The sequence below is a fragment of the Vanessa tameamea genome, chromosome 2, assembly GCF_037043105.1.
Source record: "Vanessa tameamea isolate UH-Manoa-2023 chromosome 2, ilVanTame1 primary haplotype, whole genome shotgun sequence".
NCBI classification, from domain to species: domain Eukaryota; kingdom Metazoa; phylum Arthropoda; class Insecta; order Lepidoptera; family Nymphalidae; genus Vanessa; species Vanessa tameamea.
Window position 1 is genome coordinate 12507260 of NC_087310.1, and position 15759 is coordinate 12523018.

The 15759-nt window shown below is 31.1% G+C and overlaps 1 protein-coding gene across 2 annotated transcripts in view; it reads right to left on the reverse strand.

The window, feature by feature from the left end:
• Positions 1-15759, reverse strand: part of LOC113402151 (beta-arrestin-1) — an 84131-nt gene that overhangs the window by 49847 nt on the left and 18525 nt on the right. The gene's annotated exons all lie outside the window — the stretch shown is intronic.

Here is a 15759-nt window from a genome sequence, read left to right on the forward strand (position 1 = left end):
TTTAGATTACTGAACTTAGATCACATTACAATATTAGGCCTTATTACATGTATACAAAGTACATTTTCCTTTATAGCCGCTATCAATCTCCAAAACTATACTTTACCTCACCGGGAAAGTACGTACTATATCTATAAATCTTGTATTCCGTCACTGGTGGGCATTATTTTTCTTATAAAAAGACATTTATTATTTAGTAAGTTACTTCATTATTTATTAAATGAGAAGCACAAAATATTAACTAATGGTTATTTATCAGGATACAATTTTGTATGTGTATACATATATTTGCGGTTGGTGTACTACTGGTGCAGTGTATACTTGATTTTTTTTTATGATATCAGTAGGCGGACGAGCAAGTGGCGCTGTAAGAAGTTAATATTCCTTGCATCACCAAAGCGCCACCAACCTTGGGAACTAAGATGTTATGTCCCTTATGTCTGTAGTTACACTGGCTGCCTCACCCTTCAAACCGAAATACAACAATTGCTGTTTAGCGGTAGAATATCTTATGCGTGATTGGTACTTACCCAGACGGGCTTGCACAAAGCCCTACCACTAAGTTATTTTTTTAAGTCAAGATTTGACTGTTCACGATACAGCATGGCTTTGAGAACCTGTACCATAAGTATAGCGAACATACAGATAGGAGCTTTATGGTCCAATGCAATTAGATAGAAGTGTCAGTCGTAAAGTTGGTACGATTCTTGTATGTAGATGGAATAATAATTTTTGCCATTGTTAATGTCAAGGTTAGTTATTTTATGGTATGCGTTGCGAATGAAAATAGCTGGAAGATTCTCGAATTATTCAAATTTCCATAAAACATACACTGTTTACGTTTAATAATCGTGTTCTTTGAATATTTTTATGTTCATCAAATTTTTGAATAACTAAAAATAACGTATAATAATATATTTGGTTGTAGTTTAAACATTTCATAATATCCTGCTGACCAAGCTCCGGCTAATCATACACTAACTGAAGATAATATAAGTGACTACACATGCAGTACACTAATATTCTATCAAACCGGAGAGATCAAGCGCAAGACCAATTATTTATGTACTTTCCCAGGAATGTAAAAGTGCCAGCTTTTACTACTACGGATTTCTTTTCATATAAACCTATTAACATTATTATCCCGACAGGGATTTGAGATTTAAATTTCGAGCCTCAATTTCCTTATAAGCTAGCTACCAACCAACGAGATTATTGAAAATATTTAATATGTATTTCAAGAAATACATTTTATATGTATGATTAGTTGAACTGGCGGTTTTGCCTACGTGGAAGTCAGTTTGTGATGAAAATGCTCCAAGCACTTGAATACCACTCCTTGTACCCAACATTACCCTTCAAAAGGGTGAAATAAAGTAGCCATGCACGTCCTTGGGATCCAAGCTTGCTTCGAACCAAATTTAATACAATCGATCCAGTGGTTCAACCGTGAAAGCATAACAAACAGACAGACTTTCGCATTTATAATATCAAGTGTAGATACTAGGATCAAAACTCAAGGACACGGTAGCTAAGAAGCTACCTTTGAGGACATGCCCGGGCAAGGAGGCAAGCCCCGAGGTCCGTACCCCGCTCTCTCTACTGTTCACTCTTCACTCTTTTGACTTTCGCATTTATCACATTACTATATTCTGGAGCTATCATATTATATAACATTATCTTACATCTGGAGCTATTATAGAGGGATTTGTTATATTTTTCAAATGTTATCGCGTCTACAAACTTTCATGGGATTTTGAATGAACATTATCAATCAGTTTAATATGAAATTGAAAATGTTTTTCAATGAATTATCTTTCAAAATAAGTATATATACATACAATATATAACTATAGTATACTTTAAAAGCGTGGAGTTGAGTTTTAATATCAGTGAAATAGCGACAAGCCATGGAGCGCCTATCAAGCATACTCATAGCATTCGCAATTCTGCTGTGCAAAAGTATGTTGAGGAAAACACACTTATGTCCAGTTAACATCGAATAATATCTTGAAAAAATTATGAAATAAAAATGAGATAATAGGTATAAAACAATAAATTCAAACTATACGTTATTCGAGTAGGCTTTTACGGTCGCTTTTGAAATATAATTTTACATAATTAAGTTTTATGTAAAGTCACCACTGGTAATAGATTCTACTGAATCAGCAAGACACTCGGTCGTTACTCTTTTTGATCAACGAAACTGAATTTATGTACAATTAAAAGTTGAAGTTAAATTTGAAGTTTGATATACAGTTATAATTATATATATATATATAGTTCAACGAATACTAGTTCAAAACTCATTTATCATCTAAAAAACAACACATCGTAGTGCGCGCTCGTAATAATTACAAAAAGTGATAACTTTGATTGAAATTGTCAGAATCGTTATCAATGAATCTCCAATCAAAGCAGTTCGTTGCTAATGTAATGGACTAATGATGCATTTCATTTGAGTTTGTTCGATAAAGGCGGACTGTTACGTATTACACCTATGAAGTTTAATTTACGACGTTAAAAAAACGCCTGTTTCATTTTAGTTGTCTTTGTCGGTATTTAATTCCTAGAAATGGGCCCGAAGTTTGTTTTCAATTTACAGTTTAGACGGCCGTTTATGCTGAGTTACTTGCGAGAAACGTGTGTCATAAACAAACCGACAGTTTTTTTTTTGGAATCCATTTAAACTGTTCGCGGAACTATGAGCGTGAGGATCTCACGACCTTGGGCTCAAGCTCGCCGTTCATCTAGTAAATACCACACCACAGTGTAATTAATACATAGACAAATCATATTTTGTCCAATAAGAATAGAGAAACGAATGACCATGTAATTCTTATTGGCATAGTTTATGTCAACGGTTTGTAACAGCGTGTTTGTATTATGTTCGTATTTTACGCATTCACGCATCGCTCATCCGAGAGAGATGGAGATTTTTAGTTTTTGTTGGCACTTGTGTGAAGGTTTCTGGCGTAGTACCATCAGCGTACAATAGACCTATTGTCGGATGTTTACAAAAAAAAAACTCTACAACGTATGCAGCGCGTTCGTTTCGAACTCAAATATGTATACATTAATTTTTCTGCCTAAATTAACTGATTCAGCTGCATTGTGACTATGAGGAAGTTAGTTAAGCTTAATATTATCTATGTATATTTCAAAATAAATTTAAGTACAGAGTTTACTTTTCCTTATCCTCCCCTAAACGCATTATTTGAACCATAAAAATAAGCCTAACGTATTATTTGAAAGAGAACCATTTTCCTAAAAAAATGATATTTGTCAAAACCAAATTAATAATAATTTAAAAATTAATAACCAAACCACCTTAGTTTTGTTTTGTTTGTAAGCATTACATTGTTTTTATGTAGTCTTGAAATACCGATTATTTGTTTACGTGAATATATTTTTTTTAATTTTAAGGAATTATGGAGGCACTATTGAATCCAGAAAATTACAAGAGCTCTGCAAATCTTGTAACTGCAAAAATTGGAGATTTATTTGCGTTGACATAATCAGTCAGTAGTAAAATAGAAACCACAGATAAAAGATAAGAATATGTGCGCATCATATTTAGCTATTATATATTACAGCTGAATACGAACCCACAAATACTTTCATTTGCTAACAAACATTTATTCGAAAGTAAAAGCTTTATAGATATCGATATCATAGCGACTGATTACAAATGTGATAGGAACATAGGAAATTTCCACAGATCTATATTTAGCTCTGTATCTTCCATAACTAATTTCAACGTTTTATTATGCACACCATCTGTGTAAATGTGAAGCGGCTGAATGAATATGACCTTGTGCACAAACGCATTGCTATTTGCTACTTATTTTTTTTAAGAGACAATGTTTTGTAATGAGTATTTCATAAGTAATTAGTATTTATGCTGAAATTAAAAAATATTTTTCAAATTAAGAAATTAAAGACATTTAAAAATTCGATTATAGCTGAAGCTTCATATTCGTTGATTTTCATGCGGACATATATGTAATGAAATATAATATAATGTATGTACATGTAATATAATTGATAAAAAGTAACTACTTGGGATTAAGGGTTTTTCCTACTTCAATCTACATTCTGAATCGATTGAAATGATTCTACTTGAATTGAGTATATTTTAATTTTGGAACGTCATAATACGCTATTCCACCGAATAACTTTTGTTTTAACTATATTGATATTTGTTTTGTACACATATATTTAGTCATTACTTTAAAATGTTGCGGAGTAACAACCGGGACCGATAGGCTCGCGTTAATCAAGAGCCGAGAGCTTCCAAGGACAACTTGTAAACTTAAAGAAATATGTATATATTTAATGTACGGTTAAAAATACGCCCAATACAATAATTATTGGCCGGGGAACATAGCTCGCTACGAGTTGAAAACAATTTCAACTAGAATTCAAGGTGTATTATTTGATACCTTGATATTCAAATTTCAAACAAAGCCAAACTTTAGATAGGTATTTCCTTAAATTATCTAGTTAGTCGAAATTATTACGGCGCCAGTATTAAACATCACAAATATTTGTCCGACTCGCCAAACTACGGTAAAACCATTTTAAATTCGAGTTTGCTGGTTAATCCTTATCGCTTCGAGTATAAGATCTATTATTAAACTAATATTTCGTTTAATTGTGTACGTTGTATATTGATATAACAAACGCGACTGTGAGCACAGTTCAACTGTACCCGTAACTCGGCCACAAGCCCCGTGTTTGATGTAAGCTTGCATGCAGTCGAAACAATTAATCTAATTTTATGTCAGTTTGTTTAATATCTGCAATACATACAATTAAACACTTGAATGCGGTGATTTACTTTTGAGATTATTTGTTTATTTAAATAGATTTTTTTTATTCTATATAATCTTAATAATGTTATGAATAAGATTGTTCATAATTTTGAATTCGAATTACGTTTAGCTTTTGTCTACTCCTTATATACCACCTACTAAGATTTTTTCAAACTAGTATTTTGTGCTAGCTTTGTATTTAACTTATTTCTAAAACAACTTAAAATGATTCATAATGACATCATCACATATACATGATCATAGCCTACTCGAGTAAAGTGCTGTACTTAGTTTTACTTAAATATAATTCCGCAATTTCTTTGAAATATATGTATAACCCGTAATAGTGTTATTTACACCAATATATATACATAATAAGTAGACACAGCGAAACGTGATTTCGAATGAGCTGGTTATTAATATAGTCACGATCATCTTTTACTTTATGAAATTCTTCTCGTAACTCTAAGCGAAGTTGTATACTGAATAATAATGATTAAATAATAAAAGGTAAATAAGTACAATGTTCATATGCACGCAGGTCAAATGACGTACAAGATGTTATAAAGCAGGTGTCATATCACCTGCCTGTATATCATGTAACCTTGAAGCCTGGCATTGCATGCGCGTAGGATAATGTAGAATTTTATATATCGACAAAAATTATACGCTAGTTATAGATTTTTAATTGCCCACTGCCCATGCAATGATAATGTCAATGAACTGTGTCATTAAAAACACAGAATACAATTACAAAGTCACCTACTCTGGCTTCAATACAAGTATCTATTGAAAGGACCAGCTTAAACTCAATGAGTGTTTATAATTCATCTGGTGCTCTGGTGAAATTCTGCCTCGTGCCCATATATTTACTAACCCGCAGCGGAGTAGCGTGGTGCAATAACCTTCTCTTTAAGAAGAGAGGAGTTTAGCGGTGTGACTTTTACGGGCCGTTTCGAACAAATAAGCAACGTTCAGGTTTAATCATTATCGTAAACTCTGCTTTAAAATGAAAACAATTTACCATAAAATTTAAATTTAATTCTCTCCTCCATATTACTGTTGTATCTTATATATTATTTATCATTATAATTTTCCTATCTTTCGATTAAGGAGATCCTTACCTAGGGGATTTTCAAAACAAAACGTACCTTGTTTTTCGTTTTTATTCCTTTTAACAAGCTTTTTTTTTAATCTATACTAATTTTATAAATCCGAAAGTAACTGTAAATGTTGCGCTAAATCACTAAGCAGAAATTGATGAAATTTGTTATGATGAACTTGTACCCCAAGAAAGGATATGGGCTACTTTTTTATAAATAAAAGTAGTTCTAAAACGTGGGCAAAGCTAATAACTAATGAAAAGCGTATAAGGGTTACCTAATAACATTAATGACATGCGCGCTTCTTTATTCAAGTAAATATCAACAATATTTACTTGTATAAACATTATACACTGGAGTGTATAATGTTTAGCTTATTTATTATAAAATTATTTTACTACTCCATAAAATACTAAAATAATGCGAATAAGGCTCTAAGGCGTCAAAATCTACACGCAAAGTTATAATATACGAATGAGTGGCCATTTGTCTACGTTTATTTATTTTAAATTAAAAATAAATCTGTTAACACACACAAAAAGTCTATAGAGCCACCTATATTATTTATTTCTGTACTTTCACTCACAATTTCGTTAGGGCACGAAGATGTAGCTACAATTTTATTAAACTCCCGACGTCGCCTCACCCTCGACGTAGACAAAATATAATATGAGGTTCACAGTCTTGGCTCTCGTATCGTAATTAGATTTCCTTAACATCAATACCGGGAGAGGCTTTTAAGGACAAAACTAATAAAGCATCGTATGCCTTATGTGTCACACGCGCTTCAAGTTTTCACATTCAATATTAAAATATAAAATAAATACGCAATTTATGTTTGTCGTCTACGTTTTTTTGGTTAAACTGCTAAATTTGATAACATTTAGTAAAGCTTGAACTTGAGCATTTTTTTAAATTATTCATAACGATGGTGGATAATGGAAGTCTTTCCACGACTGGAGGTTATATGAAAATTAGCTATCGAATTGATGCAACATGCGTTATGTTGGTATGAAACTGATGGTTTCAGTTTATATTTTAAATAATTAAAAAATATATACATATATATGTTTCTTAATTTATAAGGCCGAAAGGTTATCATACAATTAGTGACTTTACGGTTGCTAGCACACCTTGGGAATGAAACGATCGCCTCCTGGCTATTATATTTCTTGTATTGAATATTTGAAAATAATCACAAATTTACAAAAAAAAATAAGACCTGCTGAATGTCTTTCGCTGATTATTCTCAGAGTATTTTATATATATTTTATATTACATAATTATGTTGGTAATTCTGCATCGTAAATAAAATACCATAACAACAGCTCGATAATGAACTAGATAACGTTTTATAACGATTATCGATTAAATGGCAAATCAATGTACTCAACACATTAGATATTATTTAAACGATAATCATGAACAAAGTTTGTGCGGTTGTGAAAATTAGATTTCAATTTATCATTGTTTATCTTATTTTATTTACTGTTTTCTTAATAATTTATTCTGATTTCTACTGATCCCCTAAAAGAAATAAGAGAAGATGCACGGAAAGGTAAAACCAAGTAAATTGGGATTTTCATTAAAAGGTACATTCGACTTTTCCTACTGTGCTAACATGACAAGCGTATATTCTTCTTATTTTCTTGTACATCTAAAAATATATTTTAATATAACTAAGAATATATATTATAATACGTACACGTCCATCCTCAAAAGTATTAATATTTATTAAATAAAACAATCAGCGTCAACCAAACAAGCGATCCGATATAAACGCCTCTCGTCTTTGTTTAACTTGAAAGTAGAACTAAAATATGAATAAATAAACGCAGCAAAGCAAACATTACTGCGGGGGTGGAGTTTCGGACCAGTCGAGTCCCTATTGAGCCATTTTTCAATAAAATACGTTGTTAGTGAGCGTAAGGGAAAATAGGAAATTTCTTACGAATTTTTCAATTTATAAATACTTTTTCGCATTCACTGATTATTTCGCTGTACAAAGTACGTACTTTGCTTGAAACTTGAAACTTCAAATTTATATATTCAATATAGAAGCATTACACTTACTTATTGATTGTCGAATTAAAAGCTACAAGCGATGCGGAAAAAATACTCTGAGAATAACCGGCGAAAGAAATTCAGCAGGTCCTATTTTTTTGTAAATTTGTGATTATTTTCAAATATTCAATACAAGAAATATAATAGCCAGGAGGCGATCGTTTCATGCCCAATGTACGCTATCAACCGTAAACTCACTAATTGTATAATAGCCTTTCTTCGGCTTTATAAATTAAGAAACAGATAGATATACACATATCTTTTAATTATTTAAATTGTAAACAGAAACCATCAGTTTCATTAATAATCTTACTCTTAGTCGTAGTCGCTTCTGTAATAATAGACAAATACAATACAATAACGCTGTAATTATATTCTATGTAAAGTTTGATAGGCAATTTCCAATGTTCTAACTATAACTATTTCTGTTTGAACGTTGTAATTAATTTGTACGGTATCTGACACTACAGATTTGGTTTCTATTGTGTTTGTAACACAAGCTGATATCAGAAACCGTCAATAAAATCAAAGTTCTAATTTATTTAAGCTTCGATCGACTTCTTCTAATCTTTAACGCTTGGATTTTTTTATTACTTGGTACTTAAATTTCTCAAAATATTAAATCCGAAAGGAATTAAGTTCCTTCCATATGAGTAGAGATCGGACTTGCAAAAACTATTACTCTACGTAAAATTATCGAAGCAGCACAACACAGAGCTGTTACAACCTCCCAATTAATTTATTATTTTTTGATCAATTCCAAGATTTGTTACACATTTATTTAAAACATCGATGAAGTCTAAAAGGTTCAAAAGTAGTTACAGTCGTAATACAATGTACCCGTTTACTGTTCTTACGAGTAGCCTTTTATGTTTTAAGTATTTACGCATTCGACCGCCTTCGCGCTCGCTGACGTCAGCACGCAGGTGACTTATATCGGATGCACGCGACATGACACATAAATACACTAAGTGACGTACTGAATACTTTATACGAATCCTTTGACTCAATAAAAGTAGAGAATTAATATGGGATCAACAATTATAATTTTTTTATTATTTCTTTGACATGAGAATACAATTTAAAGACCGAATTGGATGTTTCCGACGCGAATAGGATTCACTTCTCTCAAAAGACAGGTTGTCTGAGCGGAAATTTTATTTAAAAGAATATCTTAATCGTATGAAACACATTATAGTAAGATTATCAACTCAACCTCATAATTTCAAAACTAAAAAAGTTTTCAAATTATTACGCACATAAAATATTTCCCATTCAACTTTATATTCTTGCAATCACTCAATGCTATCTCTATAATGTAGTATTGTATACGTTATACTTTATTTTAAGAACGTAAAAGAAGATTCCAACATGCCTATATAATTAGTCATGACGCAAGAGAATCACAAATAAATCTCTACGTGGCCCCAAAGCTGACCCGTTGATAGGTCATTGCTCTTGCCAATTAAACGATTGTGTAATTCAATGTCATGATTGAATTTAGTCAACGAAATGTTTACGTCTCACTGACGTCGACTGAACACACGTGAATAATATAATTTAACGGAATCTCGATCCTTTGTTTCGTAGAATATTCTTTGTTAAAGTTCAGGGTTACTTTCGTGGGACTAATTGATGATTTGTTATTTCCGACAGCTTTGTAAGTTATTTTTTTTAACAAGAAAGGTTTTTACTTGTAACGTAAATATATATTTTTACCAATCAGACCGTCATATTCCTTGTTCTCGTAATTACTGATGTAAAAAACAATTGAAAATGTTATGAAAAATAAATTTGGCGACCAATTTTATTGAACCATGTGTGAGTGGCTGTGTTTTGGGTGTGTTCGTATGCGGGTGTAGGTTTGTATGCAGGTGTGGTTGTGCGAAAATTGAAACGCATTTTATCTTATATATAAACCAACAAATATTTGATTTATTACAACTGGTATAAGGGCTATTTACAAGCCCGTTAGGGATGCCCAGCTGAGTTAACCAGCATATACATATGCTGTATCTAGGGTTGTGACACAACGTTCCCAATTTTGGCAAAACATTAACAATGTCAGGGATGATTATATTATACTTCTTACAACGGCAACGTCTCTGGGCAGTGATGACCATTCATCAAATCTATTTACTATATTTAGACATTGAAAACAGAGAAATTGAACGCAAAGCCTAGCAAAGCATTTAGTAATAATAATGTTACTATAACAAAACCCTACTTAATCTTTAATTCAATATCGACTGTTGAAACTGTTGACTCGGTAGTCGGGCTTTTTATAAGCCAATCTAGTTACGTTACACTTCTAACATATTCTATCGTCTATCAGCAGTATTTTTTTGTTCTTGTTTGAAGGGTGAGTGAGCAAGTGTATCCTGGTGGTAAGCTTTGTGCAAACTCGTTTAGGTAGGTATCATCTACTCGTCATATATTCGTTATTTCCCGTTTAAAGCGTTATTGAACCAGTGTATCTACAGACAGAAGGGACACAACATCGTAGTTTTAAGGATTGGTGGCGTACTGGCGATATTAGGGGGTGGTTAATATTTCTTGCAGTGTCTATATCTTAGGGGGTGATGGCCACTTATCATCAGGTGGCCCTTTTGCTAGTCTACCTATTTTAAATAAGTAAAAAATCTAATTGTTGGAATTTATCATCTCATTTAATTAATTTAATGGACCGGCTTTTCCACTATAATAAATACTTTAAGATTAAATATTAACAGTTGTTTGTGCTCAAAAGTTGTCTCTATAATAACTTCTACGACTTAAACAAGTTAGTTGGAGAATTAATGGATTCCTATTATAAAAACGGACTTGAACCTAAACTAAAATATTTGTTTGAACTATATAACTCTGAGATACAAGTACATAAACATTAATTAATTAATTTTATTATATCAACAGCTATCCGTCCCGTTCGCTCGGGTATTATATGTATATCTATATAGGTACGACTTTTAGACTAAAAACAAACAAAAAAAAGGTAAAATATCTTTTTTCTGGCTAGGAAAGATGAAATTCTCGGTTTTTTTCTATTATAATGCATTTTCTCTGCTATAATGTCATTCATGTATTATGCATATAAACCTTCATCTCGAACTTACTTTTTCTAAATTATATATTATTGTTTATTGATGAAAACCACATTAAAATCTGTTGTGTAGTCTAAAAGATCTAACGTACTGACGGAGGGGAATCATCTTTATTTTGTATGTAGAGTTTTACCTTAAATATTTATAGACAATCACATCAAATTCAAGTTATTTAAAGTATATTGATTTTTAAAAAAACGATAATAATAATATTATACAATAACATATTATATAATAGTTCTTAGTTCAGGTAGATAGGTCAAAGCTTTAGGTTACGTTGCCTGTATTAACCTTTGACCTTTTAAAAAGGAGAATAGCTATGTATTGATATATAAATATCCTATTACATAAAGCCGAAGAGTTTGTTTGTTTGTATGCATAAGCTTAAGATCTAACAGTCTGATGTAAAAACATATTTTGCATTAAATAGCCCATTTATAACGCTGCAACCCAAGGGGAGCAATTACGTTAAACGCGGATGAAAGTTTGGGTAGCAGTTTTTTTTTAAATTTATATATATATATATATATATATAATCTAAACTCAATTTATTACCACATAATATCTCATCCACACTTTACAAATTTTTCTTTTGCCTTATCTATACCTAACAATCTTCTTGTAACGTGTCATTAATATCCAGCGTAACGATATAATTGCTCGGACAGCTCCGACTCTGTATATTATTCAGTACTTTGCTCCTAATACATTATTCAGATAGAATTATAACTCGCCTGGTCGTGCTTTTGTATATCACTCAGGAGACATATTTTTACCTTCGTACTAACGACTTATTTAAGTTATTACATTTGATATACATATTAGAAAATATTAAAGTTAAAAAGTTTTTGTTCAAGTTATAAATGTATATTGTACATTTTTGTCTACGCTTAGGTATAGGACTTAAAATACCATAGACACGGCTAGTAGGTCAGTATATTTTCTGAGATAGACACCACAGAAATGCTATATATAGTAGACATCGTATCTATTACTATCCACATATTCTATAACTATACAATATTCCACAATCAATATTTTATATAGAATTAAATATATACATATATTATTATAACGAATTATTCCCTTTATAATTTAATCGGTTTAAGAAAACCTTCGTAAGCGTTTTGATTCTTCTGAATCATAACAATAATTTCCACATTCATATTATGCAGCTATTCCAGTTCGTGATATTTGCAACTAAAACTCATTAAATACGAGCAAAATGCAAGCACAAAGTGCATTTCGAACTAACATTTAACATAACTTTAACAATAATTTATTTATTTCTTACATGTTACCTACATTACTGAAACACACTAGAGTTCTTTCTGCATTATTAGTATTACTTATAATTATAAGTATTAATTATAATTTACATTTATAATGCTCGATAAAAGGCGTATTTAACAATTTTAATTAAATGAAAAAGTCGATAAGTTATGTCAACATTATTTAATAGGTCACCTGTCGAATACTTGCTTTTTAGTTATATTTAACTACATATATCAACTTTCACAATTCTAGCCGATGTGACATGGTGATTAAAACACGTGATTATTGACCGAAGATTGCAGTTTCAAGCTAGGACAGGCACCACTGAATATTTAAGTACTAAAGTGGTTGTCGTCGAGAGGACTCCTAAGCCCAGCAGAGAACTGTAAATGTTTACTATTTTTGTAGTTCGATGTGAAGGTAAAAATTGAATTTTTGCAGATTAAATTTACAATCATTAAGTAGAAACTGATTATAATCGTTACTATTTAAATTTTAAGCGTTCTAACTTTTACTCCGATATATTGCTTGTGTTCCCTTTTCCAACTGCAAGGTTACGACATGGTTTCGTTCAAATATTCAAAGTGAAATCCATTAAAACAAAATGAGATACCTGCTTGGGCTAGGCATATTAAACCTTTTATCGTTTTCGGCTACAAACATTCTGTAATGAATAGTAGAATCACTTATATAAATACATGTAGAATTCAATTTAGGGCAGATGCCGAAATTGAATTGCGGTCCTCCGGGAATTGAGAAATAACTTCAACATTGAGTACTAATATTAAATAAGACTTTTTTTTCGCATCTTTTACAAATAATTTATACCAGACAAGGATAATTTTAGTCGTCGAGAAGAGATAGATAGAAACTGCTTTAGCGATAAAGCCACCTGTTGCATATTTTTCTAATTTCTGTATTTCTATATGCATATTTTAAAGTTGTCGGAGTGCAATACATCTAAGTATCAATAATCACCTCTACGGTAATAAATATATATGGTTTTATTTATTGGCTTTTGGGTGTAATTTTTTATTATTTTCAAGGAGTTTAATAATTTTATATTCCAGAGTTTTTTAATTATCAAATTAACATTTCAGGATTACAAAATCAATTGTTTTCTTTTTTGCGACTTCTTTATTATTGTGTCAGTTGTCATACATATGTAAGCAATTCCAAATCGAGTCTCCGACGGTCGCTGCGAGTGTCGATCTTATTCACAATTCATAAGCAATACTAGTTAGGAGTTATATACGTCGACAGTACACACAGGTTCATTAATATGAGCATGCACATCCTCTGCTTGTAATGAATTGTCTGCACTGACGGCATCACGTGGAACCATACCGTAATGGATGACTTGTATGGTCTGTATGCAGGTATTGTATTTTACAAAATAGTTACTCGAACTTTTTGATTTATTAATGTGTTCACGTATTGACTTCACGAAATCAATAAAATAATACATGGGCGACGCGTCGTGTAATTCTAATTAACGAATTATTTTATTTATTTAAGTATTAGAAGCTGGCATATCTCAATGGAAACAGATAGATTTTATCCGAAAATTTCAGGATTAAATCTGACCAAGCGCCGCTAAATTTTCATGTTACTAACTTGTGTTTATAATTAATCTCGTGCTCGGTGATGAAGGAATATATCGGAAGGAGACCTAAATGTGTCCAATTAAATTCTATCACACATACTCACCAACACGTACTGGAGTACGAGGAGGACGGCAATGATAAATCCACATCATGGTTCATGGACATTTAAATTAATCTTAATATTTTTTTAAATCGTAATGTAATATTCATTTTTTACCAAAGATCTATAAAAAAAATATAACCCGAAAGTAATAAATCACTCTGTTCTATAAAATCAAAAATAGGATGGATATGTTTATTTCTAGTAAAGTTAAAGTTGTTAGAAACATCATACACTTACCCCTGTGTCAACGTTGTGCAACTGGTATGATACGTGGTTCCTACTTACAAAGGAAACCAAACTCAAGTAAATTATTATTTTAGATGTGTGTGTGACCCTTATATAATCAACTTTTTAAAATTATAAATAGTGTTATCTGTAAAATAGATCTAACTTGTAGTCCGCTTATAAAAAATTATCAACGATTTTCTTTTTAATATTAAAAGCAGTTTTGAATAGTTTCCTCCAAAAAGTATTTTAGACAATTCATTAAAATTGTCTTCAATTTGTAAAATGAATTTTGTATATACTTTATAACGAATACATATTGTTTAAAACACGTCACGTGCATATTAACATCATTTTCGAAAATAAATAACATTGACTTTAAAAAATATTTATGAAATATAGTCGAATATATTGAAGATACAAATTGGATCTTTTTAGGCATGAGAAAGTGATTTATGAAAATGGATTACGGGATGGCGCAATATATCACAATCTTTTATTGAGCCGAGTTTTCCATCCCATGTCATGACATTTTTGATTATATTGAAAATATTATAATATTTACGTAGTGCACGGTACAAAAATGTAGTTTGATTAATAAAATAATATAGACGTTAAAAGGTTCGAGTTAGCATTCCTTGATTTTTCTGCAAGTTTTTTTAAAATTTTTGCAATAGAGTAACTTCTCAGTTTCTTGTCGGTACTTGTCGGTATAATCAAAACTACAAACGAGTAACATGATGATTTCAATTTGCTTATTAGTGTGTACTTGAATAGAGAATACATTGATTTGTTTCTGAGCAAGTAATCTCGAAAGTATTCCTTAAATATTAGAACTACTTTTTACCAATTATCATGGTCATCGGAATAATATAGAAGATTATGGGATGTACCTAGTTCGATTTAACAGCGTTACAACAAAGTGGATACTATAAAAGTCTTCTGCGTGAACAAATGTTCCATTTTTCATGGTAATTGATCAAAAATTCTCGAAATACTCAAAATCGATCTGAACGATAGTTTGTAACAGAAAACACATTAATACATTTTATTGAACATTGCCTTCTTCATATATTTATTTTCAACTTTTCAAACTTATCTGTATTTTTTACATTTAAGTTTGATGATCAAGAAATAAATTTGTTGTATTTTATTTAATTTGCATATTTATTGATATTTTTTTATTCAAGTTTTAACCGCAATAATGCCTTTTAATTTTCACCGACTTCTAGGAGGTCTTAATTTGGATGTCATCATACGTATCTATAAAATTCTTAAATATGTGTAATGAGTTTCGCACACAGGCAACGGAACTCTTCAATATGTCCCAGCCAATCAACCGCAAATGCTGTTATATTTTACGATATCATGCTATTTACTATTCCTTTAAGTATGAAACGTCGTTATTGTAAACTAATTTTCAATCCTATTATTATCATAAATGTACACCGTTTTATTGAAGAT